The sequence below is a fragment of the Nyctereutes procyonoides genome, unplaced genomic scaffold (assembly GCF_905146905.1).
Source record: "Nyctereutes procyonoides isolate TBG_1078 unplaced genomic scaffold, NYPRO_anot_genome, whole genome shotgun sequence".
Classification (NCBI taxonomy): Eukaryota; Metazoa; Chordata; class Mammalia; order Carnivora; family Canidae; genus Nyctereutes; species Nyctereutes procyonoides.
This window is the reverse complement of record NW_026575082.1, coordinates 7,735,109-7,753,273: the sequence shown is the minus strand read 5'-3', so window position 1 is coordinate 7,753,273 and position 18,165 is coordinate 7,735,109. Positions and strand designations below refer to the sequence as shown.

The window sequence follows — 18,165 nt, the reverse complement described above, 5'->3', positions numbered from 1 at the left end:
TTATATATATATTTTTTATTGAAGTTCGATTTGCCAACATATATTGTAACACCCAGTGCTCATCCCATCAAGTGCCCTCCTCAGTCCCGTCACCCAGTTACCCCATCCCCCCACCCACCATGACCATAATTTGTTAATCACAAGTGTTTCCCTGCTCTGGGAATTCATATGTTTTGTCTGTTGTTCTGATGTGCACGTGGTTGGCAGAGTAATAGTTCCCCCAAAAGATGTCCACAGCCTAATCCCCAGAACCTATGACTCTCTTTCTTTCATGGCAAAGGAGAATTAAAGTTGCAGATGGAATTAAGGTTGCTAATCAGCTGAGTTTAAAATGGGGAGATTAACTACCTGAGTGGGCTCAGTGTAATAATCATAAGGGGCTTTAAAGGTAGGAAAAAAAAGACAAAAAAAGGAGGTCACAGTGAGGCAGTGTGAGTTTTACTTGCTGTCACTGGCATTGAAGACTAGGAGAAAGAGGCTATGGAATGCTGGCAGCTCCAGAACTGGGAAAAGGCAAGAAATGGATTTTCTTCTAGAGTCTGCAGACAGGACATAATCCTGCAGACAGCTTGATTTTAGCCCAGGGAGACTCTTGTCAGACTTCTGACCTGCAAGCTGTGAAATAAAAAACTTTTGTTGTTTTAAGCCAGCAAGTTCATGGTCATTACAGCAGCACACAGAAAATATACAGTTCCGTTTTTCTTGTTGACTCACTAGAGTTCCTTGTATATTCTAGTTTCTGACCCATGCTTTACTTTTCCATATTAAAAGTATCTTCTTACTTTTTAATTTGTCACTTTTTCTATGGTGTCCTTCATTCAACAAAAATCCTTACTATTGTGGAGTCAAATCTCTCATTTTTAGCTCTCATGAATGGTATTTTTTTTTTGTATTTTATTTAAAACCCTTGCAGGGCACGTGGGTGGCTCAGTCAGTTAAGCATCTGACTCTGGGTTTTAGCCCAGGTCATGGCCTCAGGGTTGTGAGAACGAGCCCTGTGTCGGGTACCACACTCAGCAGGGAGTCTGTGAGATTCTCTCTCTCCCTCTTCTCCAGTCTTTCTCTCACTTTCTCTCTCAAATAAATAAAAATTTTAAAATGCTTTATCTCCATCAAGTTCCAAAACATATTCCTTTCCTTGTTTTGTTAGTGTTATGGCTTAGCTTTTTCCATTTGGGCTTCTCATTCACAGAGAACTTTATCTTTCATATGGTGTAAAGTAGCTTTCTATTGGTTAGGATACTGGCTCAGCTACTTTAACAGAGTCCAAACTATCTGTGGCTTAGGAAAGACAGACATTTATTTCTCTCTACTAAAGGTCAAGACATCAGCAGACAATCAGATGTGTAGGACCTCAACGTGTGCCCTCCATTTCAGAGTCCAAGTGGCCATTCTAGTATATGTTTTATCTCAAAAGACAAGGAATGTTTTCCTTCTCACTCACTTTCTGATAAATGTATCCAAAGACAGAAAGTTATATTATGTTCTGCTTTAGGGTTGTCTCCAATTTTTTTTGCTTTACGTACTTTAAATGTCATTTATTCCTGAGTATCTTATAAGTTGCTGGAGGATTTCTATTAATCCTCTAAGTAGAGGATTATCAGTTTTTCCTGTATTTCATTACATTGCCTGCCATAGAACCATGGTTTTTGTCTTTTGTCTTTCAATGTTGTGTCATGGTATAATATTTTGGAAAGAATCTATTTATTAATTAATGATCCAAATATTAGTTTAAATTTCACTGATACCGTGAAATGGTATCGATGGAAATAATTAAGCTAATCTGATAGATACATGGAGTCTTCAAAATATGACTGCATTGATACATGGGTAAGTGATGAGACTCCTTTTTTAATTGACAGTAGGCAAGTTTCTTCTGATGCTTATTTTTGAGACTCATTTTAAGAACATAAATGCAATAACAATAGTAGTAAATAAGAGAAAACTAAGCAATTTTTACACTTTTCCACTAAAATCTACCACAAAACTAAATTATGTTCCTTAGCACCACAGACTATAAGCAAATATCTAGGAGAAGAGGAAAGTGGGAGAAGCACAGAAAAAAAACTGTGACTGTATGAGTTAAAAAGGGAGGAAGAACTTGAGTAGGCATTTCTCCAAGCAGAAATACAAATGGCAAATAAGCACATGAAAAGATGCTCAAAAAACTGATCAATTAGGGAAATTCGAGTTGAAACCACAATGATATGTCTCCTCAAACCCATTATGATGGCCATTTTCAAAAACAAAACAGGGGTACCTGGGTGGCTCAGTCAGTTAAGCATCTACCTTTGGCTCAGGTCATGATTCCAGGATCCTGGGATCCAGGCCCCGCATTGGGCTCCCTGCTCATCGAGGAATCTGCTTCTCCCTCTCTGTCTGCCCCTCCTCCTGCTTGTGTACTCTCTCTTTCTCTGTCAAATAAATAAAATCATTAAAACAAAACAAAGCAAAAGCGCAGAAAATAACAAGCTTTGGCAAAATGTAGAGAAATTGGAAGCCTTGTACATTGTTTGGTGGGACTGCAAAATGGTACAGAAAACATATGGCCATTCCTCAAAAAATTAGACATTCAATTACCAATTCTGCTTCTGGACACATACCCCAAATAAAAAGCTAGAGCTCAAATAGATATTTGTACACACTTGTTCATCCCAACATTATTCAAATAGCCAAATGCAGAAGCAACCCAAAGGTCCATGAATGGATGAGTGAGATGAACAAAATGTGGCTCATATCTACAATGAAAAAGTATTTATCCCTGAAAAGAAATGGAATTCTAACACGTGGCTGGCTGACACTTGAGGATATTATATGTAAACTAAAGCAGAGACAGAATGAACACTGTATGACTCCACTTATAAGAGCTATCAAATTTACAGAGGCAGAAAGCAGAATGGTGGTTGCCAGGAGCTGGGGGAAGGAGCAGTTCTGTTGAATGGGTACAGAGCTTCAAATTAGGAAGATGATAAAGTTCTGCGGGCCGGGTAGTATGATGATTGGACAACAATATGAATGTGCTCATGCCACTGAGCTACACACTTAAAAACTATTAACTCGGTATACTTTATTAATGTATAATTTACTACAGTTTTAAAGATAAATTTTTAAAAAGAGAGATAAGTTGGAAAAGTGAGAAGAAATGGCCAATGATAGGATCCTATCATGTCTCACACGGTTTCATGATCTTGTCCAAAGGTGACCCTTTACAGTTAAGTAATAAGAAATGAGGCATGAGGACATATCAGTGCAGAGGGACATCCAACCCACATCAGGAACGTGGAAGGGGAGATTGGAATTGCAGAATGTAACACTTCAAAATGAATTTAGATACTGAGTTCATGGTTTAGTTTGTTTGCTTATTCATGTTTTATTTTAAGCCAGTGGCCACAGGTCTCCAGAGTGCCACTCAATCCCTAGCTTTTTTATAATTTTTGTTTAACTCCCACATGTGAAAGTCCATGGCTTTCATTGGATCCCAAAGCATTCTCTGAACCCCCAGAAACTAAAGAAATGGATCCAGTTCACGCTCACCTTTCTCAGATGAGGAAACTGACAGTAGAAGAAACATGGCTTCAAGCCCAAGGTAACAGAGATAGTTACAGTAGATCCTGCTTCTCCTTTTCACAGAGGCATTTTGAGTTTCAAGTGACTTCCCCTTTGAGAGTGTTTCCATTTTTAAGAGAGCTCTGCTTGGAACTAGCTGTCCTCAGAACAAAGGAATGGCTTATAGGGCAACTGGCTCTGCTGGTCCTGCCTTTCGTGATTCCAGTGGGTGTCCTTTCCCGAGGGAGGGAGGGATGAGGGAGACCAAAATAGAAGCAGAGGAAGGGTACAGCCATGGGGGGCAGGGGGCAGGTGCTGGCTGTAACTTTTTGGATGGCCTTGGGTTTAAATGACTCCCCTGAGAAGGTGACAGGAACTAGAACCATTGTACTCATATCACAGAAGGATCTAGCTGCAGGGCTGGGCACAGCACAGTCCAGCTACCCCAGGGAGGACGGAGAGTGATTTGCAGCAGGAACCTTCCCAGAACAAAAGGAGAAGGAAGAAATTTGGGCTTAGCCCAATGACTACAAATACCAAACAGGCAGTCTAATAAGGCATCAAGGCGGCCAAAGAAATTTAAGCCCTCTTCTTGGCGGGAACCAGCTCTGTGTTAGTAATAAGATCCTTTCTCAGGAAAGCAGGTGCTTTGTAGACAACTGGTCTTAATGAGCACACATCAATAGGTTTGGCTGAAAACCTCACAATACCAAAGAAAAGAATAGTTCAATCAAAGAATGAAGGTGCCATAACGGCTCAGCAAATGAAAGCACACTGCCCAGAAGCTTTGCACTCTTGTACTAAGTCTCAAAAATGTTGTGCCAGGTGACACAATGCTCAAAAGAAGTGTTAGTTAAATTAGTAGAGTAGAATTATCAACTAATTAAATGGTGGGGCACAGTCTTTCTAGCACAAGGCAGTAGTCAGCAGCAGAGCCTATTCCAATTAGCTAGAAAGAAATGGCATTCATGGAAGGAGGAAGGTGGCAGCTCAGTCTCCCATATGTTTCGACTCTCCACAGTGTCAGTTCAGAGGATCCACTTAGTGATGGGGAGAGACATGTTTTACAAATGTGGAAGATTCCAGCAACAGCTCTTTTTACTATACATGACTATTAATCTTCCTCTTTCAGGCAATGTAGACAGCAAATACAAGACATGCTGCTTTGTTTTTTCTTATAACTGTGAAATGAGCATGCAGAAGGTCTGAGGCATAAGAATGAGACTGTTCTGACAATCACCTGTCAATTTGAATTATTTACCCAAGGAGAAATAAAAATTGTTTTCCTGTGATGTCAAATGTACAGTTTTCTGCCATTATCATTTTTTAATTATATACTGACTAGGGGCAGCCCGGGTGGCTCAGCGGTTTAGCGCCACCTTCAGTCCAGGGCCTGATCCTGGGGACCCGGGATGGAGTCCCTGCATGGAGCCTGCTTCTCCCTCGGCCTGTGTCTCTGCTCTCTCTCCTCTCTCTCTCTCTCTCATGAATAAATAAATAAAATCTTTAAAAAAAATTGTATACTGACTAGTGAGCTATCTGAGGACTGTATATAATAATGTATATCATGAATAAATTTTAATGGGGACTTAAAAAGATATTAAAATCTATATGGCAAAAAAACTGATAAGTAGAATATAGACATGATTTGCATTTAACATCATATAAATGAATATTATATGAGCTGCTTGCATGAGAAGTTGCAAAAAAAATTACATGATTGACCGGTGTCCATTTGACATCAAATACAGCAATTTTATTTTTAACATCATAAGAATAAACATACAATAAGTTCTCAAAGAGGATGCATCATAAATAATCCAATCTGGCTATTTTAACTACCAAAATAATTCAAGGTCTGGATTTTTAAAAATCATATATTCAGAGTTTTCACAGTAGAAGTAGTCATTGTTGTTAAAGACATGTTTGAAATTATAAAAAGGTGGAAAAAGAAAAATTACGTTGCACTTTTACTTTAGGACTTCTACAGGTGTCTTTGCTTATTTGGGGCACAGAGTCATAGTTTTATAGTGAAAATGATTTGGTATTCTTATTTTTTTCCTTAAATAAAAATCATCTTCCAATGCTATTATGCCCTACTTCCAACAATGACTTCTGTTATTATATATACCATACTTTCTAAATTGCAAGTTAATAGTCACACAACATTCCCACTAATTGTTTATTATTTATAATGTCATCAAAAAATATTTAGGAATCAATTTAACAAAATAAATGTAAGACTTATAGTCTGAAAATTACAAAACACAATTGAAAAAATATTTTTAAGACCTAAATAAACGGAAAGACATCCTGTGTCATGAATTGGAAGACTCCGTATCATTAAGATGGCGATACTCCCAAACTGAGCAATAGATGCAACACAATCCTTCATGAAATCCCGCTGCCCTTTCCACAGAAGTAGACAAAGTTGATCCTAAAGTTCACTGAACAGAAAGGACCACAGACACAATTAAGATGCTAAATCAGATGGTTATTAATTAATTCCAAACACACAGTGAGACACTGTGTGGGGGGAGACAGAATAGTTCAACTTAGCATAGAGTACAAGAGAGGTGAAAGATGATCCTCCCTGATTCTTGAATCTTGGGATTCCCTTGTCTCTCTCTCTCTCTCCTCTTCCTCTTCCTCTTCCTCTTCCTCTTCCTCCTCCCCTCCTCCCCCTCCCTCTATTCCTCCATCCCTCTCCCCACTACCTCCCTCATTCTGTCACAGGTACCAGAGTTGAGGTTGAGAAGTTAAGTCAGAAGTGCCTAGGATCAATAAATAACAAGCACTGGCTCCTTTGGAAGGCAGGGCAAGTACTTCTGGCATCAGCTGTACATGGCCAGCTGGCCTGCTGAAGAGCCATGGTTTTGTCTGCCTTTCTTAACCCAAGCACCATGGGGCCACAATGAGTCCAAATGAGTGGCCAACTTAAGGATGATTAACTGTCAACCCAGAAGTGACAGGATCTATACCTTATGACTTGGCTGCCTCATATTTTTCTTTCCATAAACAAACACTTTTGCTTCTTTCATCTTATTTATCATATATATAATATGTCTTGAATGTTACTAATATATTACCTATATTTAACATATCTGGTGAACTCTGCTCATGTTTTTCAAGCTACTTCTTTACTCATTTTCTATCTTTAGCACATCTTATGAATTTTATCTATAACTCACAAGCTATTAGCTTATATATTAGTTATGCTTAACACGAGTTTCATCCATCCCATCTGTGATGGTTAATTTTATGTGTCAACTTAACTAGGCTAAAGGATGCCCTGATGGCTGGTAAAACATTATACCTGAATGTGTCTGCAAGACTGTCTCTGGAAAAGATGAGCATTTAAGTCTGTTGACTCAGTATAAAAAAGATCCACCATCATCAGTGAGGTGGCATCATTCATTCAATTCCTTGAGGGCCAGAATAGAAATAGAATAGCATAGAAAAGGTAGAGGAAGAGTGGATTTGCTCTCTCTGCTTAGCTGGGACATCCCTCTTCTGCCTTCAGATATCAATACCTGTGCTCCTGGTTCTTGGGCTTTCAGACTCAGACTGAGCCTTACACCCCCCCCCCCCCATTCTCAGACCTTTGGGTCCAGACTGAATTGTATCAGTGGCTTTCCTGGTTCTCCAGCTTTCAGACAGCAGTTTGTAACTACATGAGCCAACTCCTATTGGCTCTGTTTCTCTGGAAAACCCTGACTAATACACCATTTGTCTTTCCGGTCTTCTGTTATGGAATTAAATATTTCATCAATAATACAACAAACTCACATTATAAAGATTGAGAAAAATTACTGGGTTTAGTCAATTTTTAGGGCATTCTCATATTACTCTCTCCTTACAGAATATTATAAATTTTAGCCATTTGATCTTCCAAGCAAATGTGAACCTTTGTAAAATACTAGCCCTATCTGTTGACTGATTGTTATAATTGAGCTATTTTCATCCCTTGCCTCCTAATACAACTGCAACAGTGAAGAGACAGAAATGACAAGTTATTTTAACAGACAATTTAACATAAAGGATCAATAACTAGATACAAAGAATTATTAACTATGTTTTGAAGGTCTGAAAGTAACAGGAAACACTAAAGCACCAGGGAGGTAATAAAACTTCGGGAAGAAAATGGTCCTTTCCTTTTGGGGGGACTAAAGAGAAACTTGGAGAATTGAATCCCAGACCTCTGAGAAGATGGTGCCCCATGACACTGGAACCCCAACTTTTCTGAGCTGGTGTCTCTTAAGGTGGCACTTTTCTTTAGTAAGCTCTAAAGACCGTGCAGCCAGAAAGGGCTGTCAGGATAAATTCAGGGTCCAAAATTAGAAGAACATGCAACCAAGAAACTTATCCACAAGGCTCTCATTCAAAATGAAGGAAATAAAGAGCCCAAGACAGGCAGGAACTGAAGAATATTGACCACCAAACCACTCTGGCAAGAAATTTTAAGGGACTCTTAAAATACCCCTGTAAGAAAAGTTCAGTGAACAATCCACAAAAACAAGGACTAAATAGATAGCATGGATACACTTAAACTCATATCTGTCAATAGAAACTCTGAACTGAACGGGCTTAAATGACCCCATTCAAAAGGCGCAGGGATTTTCAGACTGAATAAAAAAGCAGGACCCCAGTCTATTTGCTGTCTACAAAGAATCATTTTTAGACAGAAGGACACCTACAACCTGAGAAATAAAAGTTTGTAGAACCAATTCCACATTCAAAGGTTCTCAAAGAAATCCGGTAGCCATCCTTATATCAATAAACTAAAATTCACTCCGAAGACCTAGTGAAGACAAGAGGGACACTATATCATACATAAAGGTCTATCCAACAAGAGACTTAACAATCCTCATATAATGCCCCGAATGTGGAGCTGCCAAATACTTAAACAATTTATTACCAAAGAAAGAATACTTAGATAATAATACACATATACTTTGTGACTTCAATCTAGCTCTCTCTACCCTGATAGGTCTTCTAAACACAACATCTCCAAAGAAACGAGAAGCATTAAATGATACACTGGACCTATAAGATTTCACAGATATCTACAGAACTTTACACCCACAAACTCAACTGAATAACACATTCTTCTCAAGTGCACATGGAACTTTTTTCCAGAATAGACCACATACTGGGACACAAATCGGGTCTGAACCGATACCAAAAGATTGGGATCGTCCCTCATAGTCTCAGACCATAACGCCTTGAAATTAGAACTCAATTCACAAGAAGAGTTAGGAAGGACCTCAAACACGTGGAGGTTAAGGACCATCCTGCTAACGATAAAAGGGTCAACCAGAAATTAAGGAAGAATTAAAAGAGTCATGGAAACTAATGAGAATGAAGATACAACTGTTCACAAATCTTTGGGAATGCAGCAAAAGCAGTCCTGAGGGGGAAATACATCGCAATACAACATCCATTCAAAAACAGAAAGAACTCAAAATACAAAAAAAAAAAAAAAAAAGCTAACCTTACACATAAAGGAGCTAGAGAAGAAGCAGCAAATAGACCCACGCCCACAGAAGAAGAATGAGTTAATTAAAATTCGAGCAGAACTCAACGAAATTTGAGCCAAAAACTGTGAACAGATCAATAGAACCAGGAGTTGGTTCTATGAAAATTAAGAAAATAGATACACCATTAACCAACCTTATAAAAAGAAGAGAGAGAAGACTCAAATTAATAAAAATCATGAGAAAAGGAAGATCACTACCAACACCTAGAAAAACAAACGATTTTTAAAACATATTATGAAACAGCTCTACGCCAATAAATTAAGGCAATCTAGAAAGAAATGACGCATTCCTGGAAAGCCACAAACTACAAAAACAGAGCAGAAGAAATAGAAAACCGAACATGCCAATAACTCAGGGGGAACATTAGAAGACGTCATCAAAACCTCCCAAGACACAAGATTCCAGGGCCATATGGTCTTCCCAGGGGAATTCTATCAAACGTTTAAAGAAGAAAACATACCTAATTCTACTAAAGCTGTTTGGAAAGATAAGAAAAGAATGGAGGTACTTTCCCCCCAAATTCATTCTATAGCCACATCACCTTATTCCAAAACCAGACAAGACCCCACCAAAAGGAAATTAACAGACCATATCCCTGATGAACATGGATGCAAAAATTCTCAACAAGTACAGCCAATAGATCCAACAACACATTAAGAAAATTATTCACCATGACCAAGTAAGATTTATCCCCGATGCAAGTCTGGATCAACACATCCCGAAAACAATCAATGTGATTCAAACATGATCGCAAGAGAAAAACTAAAACCAAGAACCATCTGCTCCTCTCAATAGATGCAGAGAAAGCATTTGACAAATACAGCATCCATTTCCTGAACAAAACTCTACAGATTAGGGATAGAGGAAACTTTCCTCGATATCTAAAAGCCATCTACGAAAAGCCACACAAATCTCATCTCAATGGGGCAGCACTGGAGCCTTTCCCCTAAGATCAGGAACCAGACAGGGATGTCCACTCTCACCACTGCTATTCAACATAGTATTGAAGTCCTAGCCCTCAGCAATCAGACAACAAAAAGACATTAAAGGCATTCAAATGGGATAGAAGAAGTCAAACTCTCCTCATCCCGATGACATAACTCTACATAGAAAACCCAAAAGCCACCACCCCAAGATTAGATAGAACTCATACAGCAATTTTGGTAGCGTGCAGGATACAAAATCAATGCCCGAAATCAATGCATTCCATACACTAACAATGAGACTGAAAGAAAGAGAAATTAAAGGATCAATCCCCATTTACAATGCAACCCAAACGCATAAGATTACCTAGGAATAAACCTAACCAATAGAGGTAAAGGATCTATACCCAAAAACTATAGAAACACATCTGAAAGAAATTGGAGGAAGACACAAAGAGATGGAAAAATATTCCATGCTCTGGATTGGCAGAATTAATATTGTGAAATGTCAATGCTACCCAGGGCAATTTACACGTTCAATGCAATCCCTATCAAAATACCATGGACTTTTTCAGAGACTTAGAACAAATTATTTTAAGATTTGTGTGGAATCAGAAAAGACCCGAATACCAGGGGAATTTAAAAAGAAAACCCATAGCGGGGCCATCACAATGGCCCCCCCCAATTCAGTTGTACTACAAAGCTGGTCATCAAGACAGTGTGAGTACTGGCACAAAAACAGACACATAGACAATGGAACAGAATAGAGAATCCAAAATGACCCAGAACTTATGACAACTAATATTCAACAAAGGAGGAAAACATCACTGGAAAAAGACACTCTCTTCATAAAGGTGCTGGAAAATTGGTCATCCACCATAAGAATAAAACTAACCACACTCTTGCTACCATACACAAAGATAAACTCAAAATGGATGAAATATTTAAATTGAGACAGACTCCATCAAAATCCTAGAGTAGAACACAGCAACACCCTTGTTTGAACTTGCCACAGTAAACCTCTTGCAAGATACATCCACAAAAACAAAAGAATCAAAAGCAAAAATGAACCTATTGGGACTTCATCAAGATAAGACATTTGCCACAGCAAAGGATACAGTCAACCAAACTCAAAGACAACCTACAAATGGGAGAAGATATTTGGCAAATAACATATCAATAAAGGGCTAGTTCCAAAATCTAAGAACTTATTAACTCAACACCAAAGAAACATCAAGCCATCATAAATGGGCAAAAGACATGAAGATAAATCTCACAGAGGAAGACATAGACATGGCCAACATGCACATGAGAAAATGCTCTGGCCACCACTTGCCATCAGTGAAATTTCAAATCAAAACCACAATGAGATACCACCTCACACCAGTGAGAAGGGAAAAAATAAATAGGCAGGAACAACAAATGTTGGAGAGGATCGAGAAAGGGAACCCTCATACACTGTGGTGGGAATGTGAACTGGTGCAGCCATCTGGAAAACTGTGTGGAGTCCTCAAAGACTTAAAAATGACCTGCCCTACGACCCAGCAATAGCACTGTAGGGATTAACCCTCCGAAGATTCAGATGCAATGAAACGCCAGGCACCTGCACCCCGATGTTATCTAAGCACCATGTCCACAATAAGCCAAACTGTGGAAGGAGCTCGTGGCCACGAAAGATGAATGCTAAAGAAGATGTGGGTTTATGTATACAATGGAATATACTCACCCTTAGAAACAACAAAAACCCACCATTTGCTTTCAACTGGATGGACTGGAGGGTATTAAGCTGAGTGAATAATCAATCGGGAGAAGACAAACAGTGTATGTTCTCACATCATTTGGGAAATATGAAAAAATAGTGAAGGGGAATAAAGGGAAGGAGAAGAAATTTGTGGGAGATATCAGAAAGGGACACAGAACATAAAGACTTCTAACACTGGGAAATGATCTAGGGGTGGTGGCAGGAGGAGGGCGGGGGTGGGGGTGAATGGGAGACGGCACGGAGGGGACACTTGACGGGATGAACACTGGGTGTTAATCTTTATGTTGGAACTTTGAACACCAATACAAAATAATTTATAAAAAAGAAAAAAAAATAATAAGCTCTATACCCCAACATGGAGCTCAAACTCATGACCCTGAGATCAAGAGTCACATGTTCTACTGACTGAGCCACCCCAATGCCCCAAGGTAGTACTTTGATTTTAGTTCTTCATGGGTTATAAAACCTGCAAAATGGATTCACCTTCTGCCCCAGGAATCAGCTTCTGCTGCTGGAGTGAAGAAACAGGGCTTGGGGGTTGCTCACAGCTTCCTGTCTAGAAGTCCCCAGGAAGGAGAAGCCCTCCTCTCTAGCCCTGCATCCTCCCTCCAGGCCTCCTCATGGGCATAACCCACAGGGAACCAGTTGGCAGAGCAGATATGTGGTTTGCAGACACCCAGCCCCCCGTCACAAAGCCTAGCAGAGGGGATGGTTTGGAGCTAAGGGCCAATGACTTAGTAACTGTCACCGCAACCCTGTCCAACGTAGTTAGATAATTTGTTTTGTGTCATTATTACTGGAAAACAGGTGGCAATTCCCCACTGACGTCAGAACTACATATGAACTGAAGATACAAAGACCAGTTTTTATTTCTATGTGTGACAAACTGGAATTCTATTCCAGGTGAAACTTAAGAGTCAGTCTCAAAAGGAGTAACAGACATTTCTTCTTTGAATGGGGAAACTATCCTGAATTATCAGTTAATGGTCAATACTTTATCCTCCTGAATCTTTAATTTATAACCCATGTCTCCTTCAGATTTTCAGAAAGATCTATTCAGTGGTTCCTGCTAGGATATAATGATAAGATCTTTCAAAGTGTTAACACCTCTAGTAACTATCCCTATTCTCTACACATCTATAAAGGGGCACTCTCAATTGCCATGTGCGTTTTTACCTCTATCCCACTGGGTATAAATGTATCTATAAAATTCTACTGAAACACTTAAACAATGCTTCAAAATAAGCTCCATTCACCTAGAAGTGTTATGCTAAGTGAAAGAGGTCAGAGAAAGACAAATACCATATGATTTCGCTTATATGTGGAATCTAAAAAGCAAGACAAGTGAACAAACAAAATAACACAGAAACACTCAAAGATACAGACAACAAACTCATAGTTGCCAAAAGGGAGACTTTTCAAAAGTGAAAAGAATTAAGAGGGGCAGCCTGGGTGGCTCAGCGGTTTAGCGCCGCCTTCAGCCCAGGGTGTGATCCTGGAGACCCGGGATTGAGTCCCATGTGGGGCTCCCTGCATGGAGCCTGCTTCTCCCTCTGCCTGTGTCTCTGTCTCCCTCTGTCTCTCTCTGTGTGTCTCATGAATAAGTAAATAAAATCTTAAAAAATAATAATAATAATTAAGAGGTACAAATTTCCAGTTATAAAATAAATAAGTCATGGGGATAAAAAGTACAACATAGGGAATACAGTCAATTATAGTTAAATAACATTGCATGATGACAGATGATGTGATATGATTTGTAAGAGATACATATTGGGGCACCTGGGTGGCTCAGTCAATTAAGCATCTGATTCTTGATTTTGGCTCAGGTCATGATCTCAGAGTCATGAGGCCAAGCCAGCATGGAGTCTGCTTGTCCCTCTCCCCCTACTCCTTGTCTGTTCATTCTCTCACTTTCTCTCAACTAAATAAGAAACATCTTTAAAGAAAATAAAATAAATATATATTTAGTCAGATGACCAAAATATATTTCTCACATATATTTCATCTACATTCAGTTACTGAAAATGCCCCAGAGCATAAAGGTGAAATGAATGTCTTAATAATAAGGCAACTTTTGGACTCTACCCAAGGATGGAGGTTAGTTGCCAGGAGGACCAACCCTGAGATTAGAAGGTTAGAACTTTCAGTCTCATCCCCTGACCTCCAGGGTGAGTAAAGGGCTGGAGATTGAATCAGACAATGGCTAATAACAATCACAATTATGCAATGAAGCCTCCATAAAGACCCAAGAGGACTGGATGGGCAAGCTTCCAGGTTGGTGAACCTGTGGAGATATGGGGAGAGTGGCTCACCTGGAGAGGGCAGGGAAGCTCTGCACCCAATCCCTGTCACTTGTGCTGTGTATCTCTTCATCTGACTGTTGATTTGTATCTTCCTTTTATCATATCCTTCAATTAAACTGGGAAACATGAGTGTTTCCCTGACCTCTGTGAGCTGCTCTAACAAATGACAGGAACCTAAGGAGGAGGTTGTTGGAACCTTGAATTTGTAGCTGGTTGGTCAGAAGCATAGGTAACAGCCTGAGGTTTGAGACTGGCCTCTAAAGTGGGGATGGGGGGACAAGTCTTGTAGGACCGACCTTGAACCCGTGGAATCCGATGCCATCTCCAGGTAGACAGTGTCAGAGTTGAGTTGAATTCGGTTGAATTCCTGGACATACTGCTGGTACCCAAGAATTGTTTGGTGTTGGGGATGTGGAAGGAACATCCCTAGAAAGTTGAAATCAAGTCCAGGAACCTGAAAAGAGATAGTAACTAGATCTATCATGGTGATCTTTTTGTACTGTATATAAGTATCAAGTCACTATATTGTAACCAGAAATGAATATAGTATTGTAAGTCAACTATCCTTCAATTAAAAAAATTGGAAGAATTTTTTTAAAAAGCAAAAACTAGCTCCATTCAAGGAATATTATTATACTGGTTATGTGTAGTTATTTCCAAAGAGCAAAACTCAGTTTAACTATCAAGGGAATTATACCAATATCATTAAGCACAGATGTACATATTGAATAGTTTTTGAATATCAGTAGAAATTCAAGACTATATTGAAGTTTTAATAATTCATCAGAAATATGCAATGTTAATGAAGCCCAATATATTCTGTATGACTTGTTATACACAGCAGGGGTATAGAAAAGCGCACATCACACTATGTAAATGAGACCATTGAGTTGGGAAAAAAAACAGTACTCATTGTGGTAACACTTTCCCTGTTTTAATTTTAAGGAGGTTTGCATCATATTATTAAAAGCTAAATAAAACTAAACATTATAATTGATCACAAAGAAGAATGAACTGCATTCTCTACTTACTAGAAAATATTTTCAAAGTAAAATTATTAATGAAGATATACTTTGATTTTATATATATCATCTAAAAAATAATTTTAAAACCCCTGCAGTAATATAAGTATATTCAGGAATTGTTTACCATAGCAAAAGATACTGTTTTGAGGAAGAATATAATTTTAACAATGACAAGTAGTTTCTTTATCAATACATATATATTTTTTAAAAAAACAAGTTTTTTTTAAAGATTTTATTTATTTATTCATGAGAGACAGAGAGAGAAAGAGAGGTAGAGACATAAGCAGAGGGAGAAGCAGGTTCCACGCAGGGAGCCCGACGTGGGACTTGATCCGGGGTCTCCAGGATCAGGCCCTGGGCTGAAGGCGGCGCTAAACTGCTGAGCCCTCCGGGCTGCCCTATCAAAATATTTTTTAAAAGATACATGTCCAGATTTTAACCATTTTGTATTATATATTTCTCAATTCACTCATTCAAAACTTTTTTTTTCCCAAGAAATAACAAAAACTAGTTGTTGCCTCTGCCCAAATGGAATTTGGATTCAGTCATTCTGGAATTTTAACTCTACCCATCATGTGCTTTCATCTTTTTTCGTGCAATCTTGGAACAGTTACTGGCCTGAGAAAGTAACTGATTTCAGGTTGAGATGTAATATTTACAAATTTTGTCACAATGGTAACATCTGGCTAAGCCATCTCACCTTAGTGAGCAAGTGCCTAGGGTATGTTATCTATTTAAATAACACTTTCAACCACTGTTTATAGAATACACACAGGGTTATAGGAAAGATTACAGCACTTTTCTGGATAAAAAAAGCCAAACAAGAATTTCTTGGTCGAACTGTATCCTTGATTGAATTCACCAGATCATAGTCAACAGATAATTTACTGAGCCACAGAAAGAAAGAAAGAAAGAAAGAAAGAAAGAAAGAAAGAAAGAAAGAAAGAAAGAAAGAAAGACTTTTCTTCTGTTTGTATCTATTCGATTTAATTAGTTTTTGGTCCTTGTGGTTGCTGTAGGAAGTTTTCAGAACTTGTTACTGCTAATTAAGTTTTAGTCTGAAGACATAAACATACACAGTGATTGTGCCAACAGGTGGGAAAGGTTTATTTTGGATACCTTAAAGATGGTACTTCTTTTACAATCAGAAATTTCTTGCAATTTTCAGATGACTGATTAACATGCAGGTTGCTAAACCATAACAGCACAGTGAGTAGAAAAAACATATTCAGTTCAGCACTGAAGCACCAGGATTTCAAGAAGCTTTATGGAATGATTATTAAATTCAAAGAAAGACTCTCCATTTTGAAAATGCTCATTTTTGCTAATAACTATGACTTAAAGTGACCATATGTGTCCGGTCTACGAAGTAATCCTGTAATTAATCTCCACGATTTTATGAGGAGGTTGTTCACACAAGAGGAGAATGAGTTAAAAAGCTAATGACAGTTGTCTAAGATCACACAACCATTAAATGGCACAGTCTCATTCTTCCCATAGAAGCACCTCAGAGCTAGTTTTTCTTAGAACAATTATTTTCCCACAGTTTCAAGGGGCCATTCCACAAAGTTAAAATTGTAAAAAATCTGGAACATCCAGGAGCCAGAGAATCGTTTGATTAAAAGCCTGATGGTGAGCCTAATGCTAAGAACCTGAGAGACCAAAATAACTCATGGCTTTGTATTTGGCATCTCCAGCAGCAGGAGCGCCATTCATTTGTACCTGTAACCCCCCAACAGTGCCCAATCCAGCCACATGCTAGAGACCTTTCCACAGATGCTCCCTCCATGACTCTCAAATTCCAAAGTTGACCCTCCTATGCCCAGTTTCCTCTTTAGCTGTCAACTTAATCTCTGCTAAGGTTTCGGGTAATATTGTTGGGGCTGGTTATTATTAGCTCACATGCTCATTTGCACACCCAGAAGGTCTAGAAACTAAACTTCTGAGGCATCTTCAGTATCAACCACTGTACCCGATACGTATTGAATGGATAAATAGAGGAACAAATAGGCGAATGAATGAAAGTACGTCACAATGACAGGACAAAAGTTATTATTTGGGATTCATTCTAAGTATAGCGTGGCAACCGAGTCTAGAGAGAGAAGCACCATCTCTACTGCGTGTTGTTCTCCATCTCTTCTGGTCATTTCCTCATTTTTTTTCCGCTGGGACTCTCAGATGAGGACACCATGCTCAACTACCTATCTTTCCCCCCCCCCACCTAACACATGTACCCTCCTATTAATAAGGGAGTTAGTACAAAAAAAAACAGACTATCTCTCCTAATCTGTGGTGTGCTGGAAAATGCTGAATAAATGCAGAGAATGGGAGGAAAAGCAGTAAAAAGCATAACTAGGCTCAGACTTCTGAGATGACTTAGGAGCCTAAAATTGTAGAACTAGAAAGGCCTTTGTAAGTTATCTAATCAATGCTTTCTCTATTTTACAAGGAATACCTGAGATCCAGCAAGAAGCAAGTCCTTGAGGTTGCAGAGTTGGTGGCAGAGCTAGGACCAGAAACCACGTCATGCTCTCCTCATCCCTATGGGTCGTTCCAAAACATTGGTCCACGGATCCAGCTCATAGGAGTCATCTTTCCACAGCATATCAAAAAAGAAAACAAGTGTGTTCACTTATTCTCACTTATTTAGCACTTCTCTCCCTCATAAATAACATAATATGGAGATGACTCATTCTCCTTACTTTGAAGAATATTCTATTTCCATACCATTAGGTAGTGTGGTTATCATTATTGTTCTAATTAAAGTAAAAACCAGGTCTGAGATGAAAATCAATTGCCAAGATGGAAAAGAAATAAAGATAAACCACTATCTTTCCTCGACTATAAGTAATCTAAGGATAAGTCCCCCACTGGTATTTTTCGAGACTCTAAGGCAGTTCTTTTTTTTTTTTAAGGATTTATTTATTTATGATAGACATAGAGGCAGAGACACAGGCAGAGGGAGAAGCAGGCTCCATGCCGGGAGCCCGATGCAGGACTCGATCTCCGGACTCCAGGAACACACCCGGGGCCAAAGGCAGGCGCTAAACCACTGAGCCAGCG

General features: G+C 39.0%; 1 long non-coding RNA gene across 1 annotated transcript; it reads right to left on the bottom strand.

Moving 5' to 3' along the window:
- Positions 1 to 492: 492 nt before the first annotated feature.
- On the bottom strand, positions 493 to 14,507 carry LOC129514474 (uncharacterized). The gene is made up of 3 exons (XR_008665446.1): positions 14,374 to 14,507; positions 2,290 to 2,414; positions 493 to 615 (listed from the first exon to the last, which is right to left on the bottom strand). It is a non-coding gene; the product is annotated as an uncharacterized LOC129514474 (long non-coding RNA).
- Positions 14,508 to 18,165: the final 3,658 nt, after the last annotated feature.